The 9,966-nt window shown below is 38.4% G+C and overlaps 1 long non-coding RNA gene across 1 annotated transcript; it reads right to left on the reverse strand.

The window, feature by feature from the left end:
* Positions 1 to 865: 865 nt before the first annotated feature.
* Positions 866 to 2,597, reverse strand: LOC137738907 (uncharacterized). The gene is made up of 3 exons (XR_011069071.1): positions 2,527 to 2,597; positions 1,846 to 1,908; positions 866 to 1,161 (listed from the first exon to the last, which is right to left on the reverse strand). It is a non-coding gene; the product is annotated as an uncharacterized lncRNA (long non-coding RNA).
* Between the last annotated feature and the right edge of the window lie 7,369 nt (positions 2,598 to 9,966).

Consider the following 9,966-nt stretch of genomic DNA (forward strand, 5'->3'; position numbering starts at 1 on the left):
AGTCTCAAATTTAAAGAGAGTATGCAGTAGTAAAGCTTACAAAACCTTGATATGATAAAACCTAAGGCAGGTAAAAACATATTGACTACGGAGAAAAGTGAGAAATATGCATAATGTCTAAAACAAATGTCAAACAGAACGAAAGTAGTGAACTCAACGGAGTATGATCAACCTAGGATGGGTGTCTCATCATAAACTCGTTAGGTAGCAAAAACCCAGTAGTAAAAATGCTCCTAATTGTAGGAAAAAGAGTACATTAAGATTAAGTAAGTATGATTCAGGATACTCCCCCTGAGTTAGACATAACTTTCAAATAAGAGAACTAGAAGCAATTCAACTTAGATAATTTACGCATACTAATTCATTGGACGAGCTTCTGAAAAGTAGACTTGGGCAATGACTTGGTGAAGTGATTGGCTAGGTTGTCTTGGGAACAGATTTTCTTGACTTCAATGTTATGATGTTGTTGTTGCTGGTGAGGATAAAGGAACTTCGGCACAATGTGCTTGGTGGTGTCTCCCTTGATATATCATTTCTTTAATAGCTCGATACATACTGCATTGTCTTCCAAGATCGTTGTTGGAAGGTCAACGACGGAAGTAAGACCACTAATGCTTCGAATGTGTTCCATAATTGCTTTCAACCAAAAGCACTCACTCGAGGCTTCATGCAAGGCGAGAATCTCAGCATGGTTCGAAGAAGTCACAACTAGAGTTTGCTTGGTAGACCTCCAAGATATTACAGTGTCTCCAATGGTAAAGACATAGTCTGCTTGAGAACGTGCCCTATGTGGGTCAGACAGGTAACCAACATCTACATAACTAACAAGGTGAGAATCAACTCGAGGACCAATGACACGCCCCGACCCCGATATTCCCCGAATACCAGGATAGGCACGTGCTGGCCGACACCCGAAGGTGACGAAAGCCATTTATTAAGTGCAAATGCTGAAAACAAGGGATAAATAAGGTTTATAAATATAAAAGAATAATTAATATGCAAATAAGGACCGTGTTCAGAGCACACCTCTAATCTAGAACACTAGAAGAAAAATAATATAAAATTGAATGAAACAAAGGAGTGGGTCCTACACCGAGAGGACTCGAAGATGCCGATGCGGAATTGCCTGGACGTCGGGATTGTATGCCTCGATTCTAAGTCCTGAAGGGGGCGCAAAACAAACATGAGTGGACCAAGTTGATATATATATAATAAAACAGTTATCAACGTACTAACCCCCAGGTTTTATGAAAACACAAAAATAATGATAAACATAGGTTTTCCGAAACCTAACATGTCCTGCAATGTCTCAAATCATCATTCGCATAAAAATAATAATCACTAGTGAATGTCCAATATAAGACTTCAGGCCCCATGCTGGCTCCCCGTCTCTGAGCAGACAGTCAGAGGAAAATGCACTTCAGGCCCCTTGCCTGCTCCCCGTCTCTGAGCAGACAGTCAGAGGAAAACACACTCCAGGCCCTATGCCAACACCAAACCGTCGCCCGGGACGGACCGGATCTATCCCTTCGTCCCGTAGCGGAAAGGACCACTAGGTAAGTACAAAACCAGTGAACATACATATATTGAAAATCAACTTCATAGTATAAAGTCATCCATCATCTATACTATAAAGAAGTGTTCTAAACATGTTCTAAATATCATATCGTCATCCATCAGATATGCTATAAGAACATGGGTTATAGGAAAAATAGTAATAATTCAAACTAGCCTCAGTAAGCATGTTATCTCAAAACGTTTCTTAAAACATAATCGTAAAGTCATGCTTTTCTGTGTATGCAATTCTATCATTAAAACATGCATTTTCAGAAGGGGTCCACTCACAGTACTTCGCCGTCGAAAAGCCACGCCACCTAGCGAAGAAGGAAACGCCACAGATAAACGCCCCTAAGCACATAAAGGGTACATTTAGTCAAACTCTACTCAAACGATTGAATTTGGGAAAACGGACATCGGAAACGGGTTCAGGACGTCGAAATTAGCCTAGGAGGGGTCCCGCACGAAAACCCAAAAAGTCAACGGTCAAAGTCAACGTCAACGCTGACCGTTAACCCAGTCAACGGTCAACGGGTCAGGGTCACGGGTCAATGGGTTTGGGCTTGGATCCGGATTGGGTTAAAGGGTTTGGACTTGGGTTGGATCCGGGTTTGGGTCTAAGGTAATTGGGTTAGGTTTTAGGTGGGTTGGGTTGGGCTTGAACCCATACGGCCCAAAGGCCCACAACAGAAAGGGTGATGGGTTTTGGGCTAACAGGCCCTAAGGCCTTTTGGGTTTTTAAATGAAAAAAAATAAAAATAAAAAGGAAAAGGTTTAGGGTTTTGGGCCAGAGACCAAACAGGCCTAAGGCCCGTGTGAGGGTGGAGAACGGCCCGAAGGCCTGGGTGCGCCGGAGACGCCAGAATTCGGCCGGAGAATTCCCAAGCTCCGTTGGAGCTCAAAACGCAACCAAAACATGTCATTCAATATACCAAAATGAAGCCCCGAAGGTAAGGAATCGAAATATACCCTTGGTTCCCGTCATTGTGGTCGGAATTGGCCGGAAAACAGCCTGGAAGCCACGGGTGTCCGCCGGAACTGGGTAAGATTCAAATGAGCATAACTTCTTCAATACTCAATGAAATTGGGTGAAACAAAAAGGAAAGTTGTAGTACTTAGCGAGACGAAGAGATTGATACCTCGCACGCCGGCCAAATCGCCGTGGTTTGGCCGGAAATTGCCTCGAAAGGGGCGGTGCTGGCCGGAAAACTGGGAAATGTCTCCGAGGTGGTTTCTTCATGGTTTGACGTCCAAAACACAACCATGGGGGTTAGAAAAGAGTTATAGGTGTGGGCATGGGTGTGTGTGTGTGTGTGTTCTTGTCGGAGGAAGAAGCACCGAGAGGGGGAGAAAGGAGAGAGAGCACGGGAAGAAAGAGAGAAGAGAGAAGAGAAGACTTTTCAGAAAAAGAAAAGAAAAGAAGGGAAAGGGAAAGGACGGGGGACAAAACAGGGGGTGGGCCCCCTTGGGCTCACCAATTAAGGCTCAAAAACAATTTTTAAAAAGAAAGGTATCCCCCAAACTTAGTGAAAATACAAAAATACCCATTTTCCTACGTAAATCCCGGGACGGGTTGTTACAACCAAGGGGGTGGCGGCTTATCTTAATGATTCATGGGTGTAGAACAAGCCCAAATCCATCGTACCCTTGAGGTATCCGAAAATGACTTTAACACCATTCCAGTGTCTAGGCTTGTTGCTATATCTAGCCAAAAGATTAACAACGAAGGAGATGTCAGGTCTAGTGCATTGAGCCAAGTACAGTAAAGCACCAACTGCACTTAGGTATAGAACTTCAGACTCAAAAATTTCTTCTTCATCCTCCTTGGGACGGAAGGGATCTCATTTAGCATCTAGAGTCCAAACAACCATAGGAGTATTCGAAGGCTTCGCTTTATCTTCATTAAAATGTCGTAACACCTTTTGAGTGTAATTCGATTGATGTATTAGCTAGGATTCCATCTGAACAATGTTCGATCTCCAGGCCAAGATAATATCGAATTTTCCTAAGATCCTTCATCTTAAATTCTGATTTCAAGTGAACGACAATTTCCTCAATCTCTACGAGAGTTTCGATGAGGTTCATGTGGTTGACATAAATTGCAATGATCACAAATCCGAAATGTGACTTCTTGGTGAACACGCATGGGCATAGTTCATTGTTCACGTAACCCTGACTTGTCAAATATTCACTCAGATAGTTATACCACATCTGCCCTGATTGTTTCAATCCGTAGAGTGATCTCCTTAATCTAATCAAAAGGGTGTTCCATGGTCTAGAACTATTTGAACCAGTCAATGGAAGTCCTTTTGGAACTTTCATGTAGATTTCCATATCTAGATCCCCATAGACATAGCAGTTACCACGTCCATAAGCTGCATATTCAGTTTTTTGAAAACTACCAAACTGATAAGGTAGTGGAACGTTATGACGTCCATTACGAGGGAATACGTCTCCTCGTAATCAATCTCAGATCGTTGAGAGAAGGCTTACGCTACGAGGCGTGCTTTATATCGCACTATTTCATTCTTCTCATTACACTTCCTCATGGAAACCCACTTGTAGCCTATAGGCTTCACATGTGGTGGATTAAGAGTTACGAGCCCAAACACTTTACGTTTCGCAAGTGAATCAAGTTTGACATGGATTGCTTGTTTCCAGTTTAATCAATATGTTCTATGTTGACATTTATCAACGGAACGTGGTTCAATGTCATCTCTAAGCATGATGTGGGTAGCAACTGTATACGCGAATGCATTAATAGACTGAAATCTAAGATTCTCGGGAGGCCGGCTTGTCTCGTCTAAGACATTACCATAATCTAAAATAATCTCATACATTGGAACAAATGAGTAAGCGGTGGTTGGATTCAGACTAGGTTCACTAGTTTGTGTCGTTTTCCTCTTCCGAGGTTGTGAATCCTTTGACCTAGGGGGTCTGCCACGCTTTAGGGTAAGAGCAGATGATTGGCTAGTTGCCAGTGTACCAGGCTGCATGGGAGGTGTGGCTGCCTCACCCCTCGGGGACGGTCCGACCTTCTAAGGCGGTGTTACGGCGTACCTTAAGTACGTCCATCCTTGCAGGTGCGTTTGTAGCGGGTATATGTGATCTTGTCACCTTTGCTAGATCAGTAAAAGCATCCGACATGGTAGAAAAATAATATATATAATTGAAAGGAAAATATAAATATAGGGGGTTCATGCATCATGGGGAATATTTTCATGCTTCAAGGTCGTTTCAAATATCTTAATTTATTTTAAAATAATCTGAGTGGCAAAAAACAATTAAGTTCCTCCACGATCCTTCAGTTCCTTAACTTCTGGAAAGAGCGTGCTGATAATGTGTTGTAGGCCTAATTTATTGAACTTTATTTAGGACTAGAGAGGGAGAGGACCGCTGGCAAAAAAGAGAGATGAGAGAGATGTAATAGGATAACATTTACGAAAGGGAATATTCTAAGATATCCCTAAATATACTAGGATTTACACAATCACATTCCTAATCTAATAAGATTACAACATAATCGTTATAAAATTAATTTTTTTTCAAATAAAATGTGTAAAAGGGAATTTCGCTTAAGAAAGTTGTTTACAAGTATCTTACCTTGTCAATAAAAAAAGAAAGGTGTTGATAGGTGTATGGAGGCCCAATTGATCAAGCTTTTCTAGAATCTTGAAATTTCCGACGCAAAAACTCTTTAAGTTGAGTGTAGATTTTCAAATCTCGCTTATACTATATTAGGCGTGACACCTTAAATTTGTATTTTAGTTATTTGACTCGACTATATGACGATTAATGTTTAAACTTTTGTAATTCAATTTATGATGAAAATGATTACTTTTAATCTTCATAGTTGGAAGATTAGCCAAAGTCTCATTTTGATTAAAGCTATGGTAAGTCTCTTGTTACTCACTGTGAGACCAAAATATATAATAGATAAATAAAACATATAAAGGATTAAAATAATAATACAAAATTAAAGGGGGTTCTGGAAGAAGGGGGGCTTTTTTTTTCCGAGTAAACTGTCGGTTTACTTCCTGAACTTTCACTTAGCTTTTGATTTCCCCCCTGAGCTTTTCCATTGGAAAATTAAGGACTCAAACTAATTTTTTTAGCCAATTTGCCCCCTATAGTTAGTTTTTCACATATTTCATCCATATTTCTATTAAGTGAGACCATGTGCACAACATGTGAGGGTAGTTAAGTCATTTCATTTTTAAAAATGATTAAAAAACTGAAAATAAATAAAAAAACAAAATTTTCCCTCTATTTTTTTTCCCGCTAATTCCTATTCTCAATTTTATTTTTCCCTCTCATTCCTATGCATGAGAAATGACATATGGTGTTATTGTCTTCATAAGTAGCTAAGTTAGTCTTTTTCTTGAAGCATACACTACCATTTTTATTTTCTCTAACAAATTAATAATTTGACAAATGTTCATGGTGTTATTGTCTCCAAAGCAGTGCATTAATATAAGAAACATGTTCATAATACTCATAAAAAATGCTCAAGATAATTACATACTTTTCATAATGTCATAATAGTCCCAATACAATTCCACAAAATGATCCTTAAGAAGTTGCAAAACATAAGAGATTTTACCATCCATAAGGTATATAACCCATAGAATCTGGATTACAAAATATGGGCATTCAACTTAACCAAACACAAGCAAAATAAAATTTTAGTTATCAAAACAAGAGCACAAACATTCTACTCGAAACGCATATGACACTTGGAGATCAACTACACTTTCCATGGCCTTCCTCGTTTGGTTGGAATCTTGTACCTAAACTTATTTTCATTTCTGATGGTTGAGTAAGGTTGAGGGTGTTATGTTTTCCAACTTCTTAAGGATCATTTTGTGGAATTGTATTGGGATTATTATGACATTATGAAAACTATGTAATTATCTTGAGCATTTTTTTATGAGTATTATGAACATGTTTCTTACATTAATGCACTGCATTGAAGACAATAACACCATGAGCATTTGTCAAATTATTAATTTGTTAGAGAAAATAAAAACGGTAGTACATGCTTCAAGAAAAAGACTAACTTAGCTACTTATGAAGACAATAACATCACATGTCATTTCTCATGCATAGGAATGAGGGAAAAATAAAATTGAGCATAGGAATTAGTGAGAAAAAATAGAGGGAAAGTATTTTATTTTATTTTTTCAGTTTTTTTAATCATTTTTAAGAGTGAAATGACTTTACTACCCTCACATGTTGTGCACATGATTTCACTTAATATAAATATGGATGAAATATATGAAAAACTAACAGTACGGTGTAAATCGGCTAAAAAAATTAGTTTGAATTCTTAATTTTCCAATAAAAAAATTTAAGAAAGAAATTAAAAGCTAGGAGAAGGTTCAGGGTAAATCGATAGTTTACTCTTTCTTTTCCTCTCTTCACTAATTCTCTCGGACTCTGTGTCAAAAATTATAAAAACACCCAATCCTCCCAAACACTGATGAAAACAACCATGTTGGGAGTTGAAGACGCGGCATCGGTGGCCAACTCCTCCGCCGCCGCCGTTTCTGAACAAAATATGCGATATGGTGGATGACCCCTCCACCGACGCTTTCATCTCCCTCCTGGAGCAACGACAACAACAGCTTCGGCGTGTGGAACGTCCCCGAGTCCTCGAGGGACCTCCTTCCCAAGTATTTCAAGCACTACGATTTCTCTAGCTTCGTTAGGCAGTTGAATAATTTTGTGGGTATTTCTTGCCCTCTCCTAAATTTTGATTCTTTCGTGCTCTTTCTGCGTTTGATTGTTGTTTTCAGGGTGATTCCGATCGGAACTGTGAAATTCGAAGTGGCTACGTGGGATCAATGTTCAATTAGGCTTTACAATTGTTATTTTGGCGAAAGGGTTATCGAATTGGAGGTTGTAAATAAGTAAATTGTGAAGATAAATTATGTATGTCTGGATTTATATCACCTGATTTAAGCCATTGTTGTTGAATCGGATTCTTTGTCACTCACTGGGTTCCTTTAGGTCTAGGCGATCACTATGTCATGTAAAAATGATTTCAATTTGTGTTGTTTGTTCCTAACCAGGTGAACACCTGGAAGGAAAAAGGAGATTAAAGGTCAGAACTACATTCAGAATTAAAATTTGAGCCAACTACTTTTGTGCAAATTGCCTTATTTTACGTGCTTCTGAATAAATTTGTTCGATTGCATTGCATTACTCTGAAAAGAAAATTTGAATTCCTCTATTTTGATGTCGATTCATCGACACTAAGTAGCAATTGGACATAAATGCTCAACTGTGGCACAATTGGTTCAAATTCTTTCAGAAGCAAATGCTTTGGAATATTTTGTTCTTGCAGCAGCCACCGCTCTGAATCCAAATGCTCCGCAATTTCTGGGCCCATATTCTGGGTGTACAAGGGAGAAATTTTTAGTTGTGACCGAAATATGAAGGGTACACCACTTGTTTTTATACGAGTGATGAAAAATTTTATATTTTAAATTATTAACTTTTTAATCTACATATCTCACCATTAGAGATAGGGGCGAGCAGGAAGCAGCCCCTTGTATAGATAGTGTTACGAACATATTGTAGTAATAATAAGAAAGGGTAGATGTTTTCTCAAAAAATTTCAGTTGAAATGCCAATTGTAGTGACTGTCATTGCCATATCAGCAAGGTGTCTAGATTATTCAATGTGCCTATCTTCCTTGGCACAAGGATATTCATTACTCTGGCATCTGTATACTTTGACTTTATTTCTTCCCTTGATCAGTCCAAGTCCAGAGAAACCACTCAAATCCAAGGTCGTGCATTCTAACACTTTGATCATCATAACCGTCTTTGAACCAAGGAATGAAATGCATTGCGTGCCTCTTCCAAAGTATCGACGTTTTCAACCAACTATAAACCTATAATATATTTCAACTTAAGCTCCTCATCCAATTGATTGCAACTCCACTCTAGACTCAAGTATGATGTCTCTGTCAATCCTTTTCTGTCAAGACTGGGATGAACATCAAATGCATTTATAATGTTCCCGGTAAGTTGGTTCCCATCAAACCGGATTCTAGACAATGCCCAACAATTCCTCAAGCACTCGGGCATATACCCTATTAGATTGTTATTGTTCACTTTGAAACTTAGAAAGTGAATCCGCTACACAACTCCGGTGACAGTTACAAAAAAACCAAGCTCAAAAGCGATTGAAGAGTTTAAGGAATTCTCACCAAGGTCAAGGTGGTGAAGCTTCCTGAGTTTGCCTATTTCGATGAAATTTTCCCTTCAAGGGAATTTTGAGATGGGTCAATATGTTGCATGCAGTCCAGACATTAAACCAATATCTGAAGGGATTTGGCCACTAATGTGTATTCATCCTTGGTAGACTTTGAAAAGACCCATCTTTTTGTTCTGGGTTATTTTCCCCTTAATCTGTATTTGTCCTGTTGTACGTTTTGTTCCAATCTGTCTCCTTACTGTTTCGTTTGTTGTCATCTGTGAGGATGGTTTTTTATTGTTTAAGTGATGTTTTGCAGGATTCATAGATAATAGATTTGGTATGGGCTGCCATGCGTGTAACTGTGTAAGACAACTCTCTTCGTTTCATTTAAAATGGTCTACAAGGACATCGATTATTAGTGTTGATTGTTGTCGCAGAGCCGAAGAAATCTCTTTTTCTTTTTTTTTTTTTTGCCATGGCTGCTGAGGGTATTTTTCTCCATATATTTTTTATCTTTCTTTTGTTTGTCTGTGGCTTTCATGCTGAGTTATTGCTCTTTGAATTGTTTCGAGGATAACCAGCAGCTCAAATTGTTCAAATTTTGTAATTCAATAACCTTTTATGTGCATTTTTTGTTTGGTTCTTATTTGAAGTGAATCGAATTGAACATTTATAGCCAAAATAATTGATTTTTCTAGTTGTTCAAATTTGGTATTTCAGTGAGCTTTTATGTGCATTTCTGGTTTGATACTTATTTTATACATATGACATTCATGTGGCAATACGCAGGCTACCACTACTATTCCTCTCTAAATTCTTGTTAGGAGCTCAGTGGAGATGATTGTTAATGATATTTTTCATGTATCACAAGAAGCAAAATACAAGGGAAAAAAGGAGGCAAAACATGGGAAGAGATAAAATGCGTATTTCATTAAGTTTAGTAGAGAGTTTAAAAGTAATATGGAAGCTGAGGTTCGTCTCAAAACCAATTCTCGGATAAAGAGGCCCAAAATCATTTAAACCAATTTAAGTCTGCATTTTATGAATGGAATATACGCACATACACACATCAAGAAAATGAACAATCCAATTAAAAAATGCAGATTCGATTTTAGTAAAGGAGCTCAAATAAGAAGCACACTCTAGTATAAAGCAGTGTCAGTAGACATATGCACACAAGCACAACTTCAATTGCGTTAA

The sequence above is a fragment of the Pyrus communis genome, chromosome 7 (genome assembly GCF_963583255.1).
Source record: "Pyrus communis chromosome 7, drPyrComm1.1, whole genome shotgun sequence".
NCBI lineage: Eukaryota > Viridiplantae > Streptophyta > Magnoliopsida > Rosales > Rosaceae > Pyrus > Pyrus communis.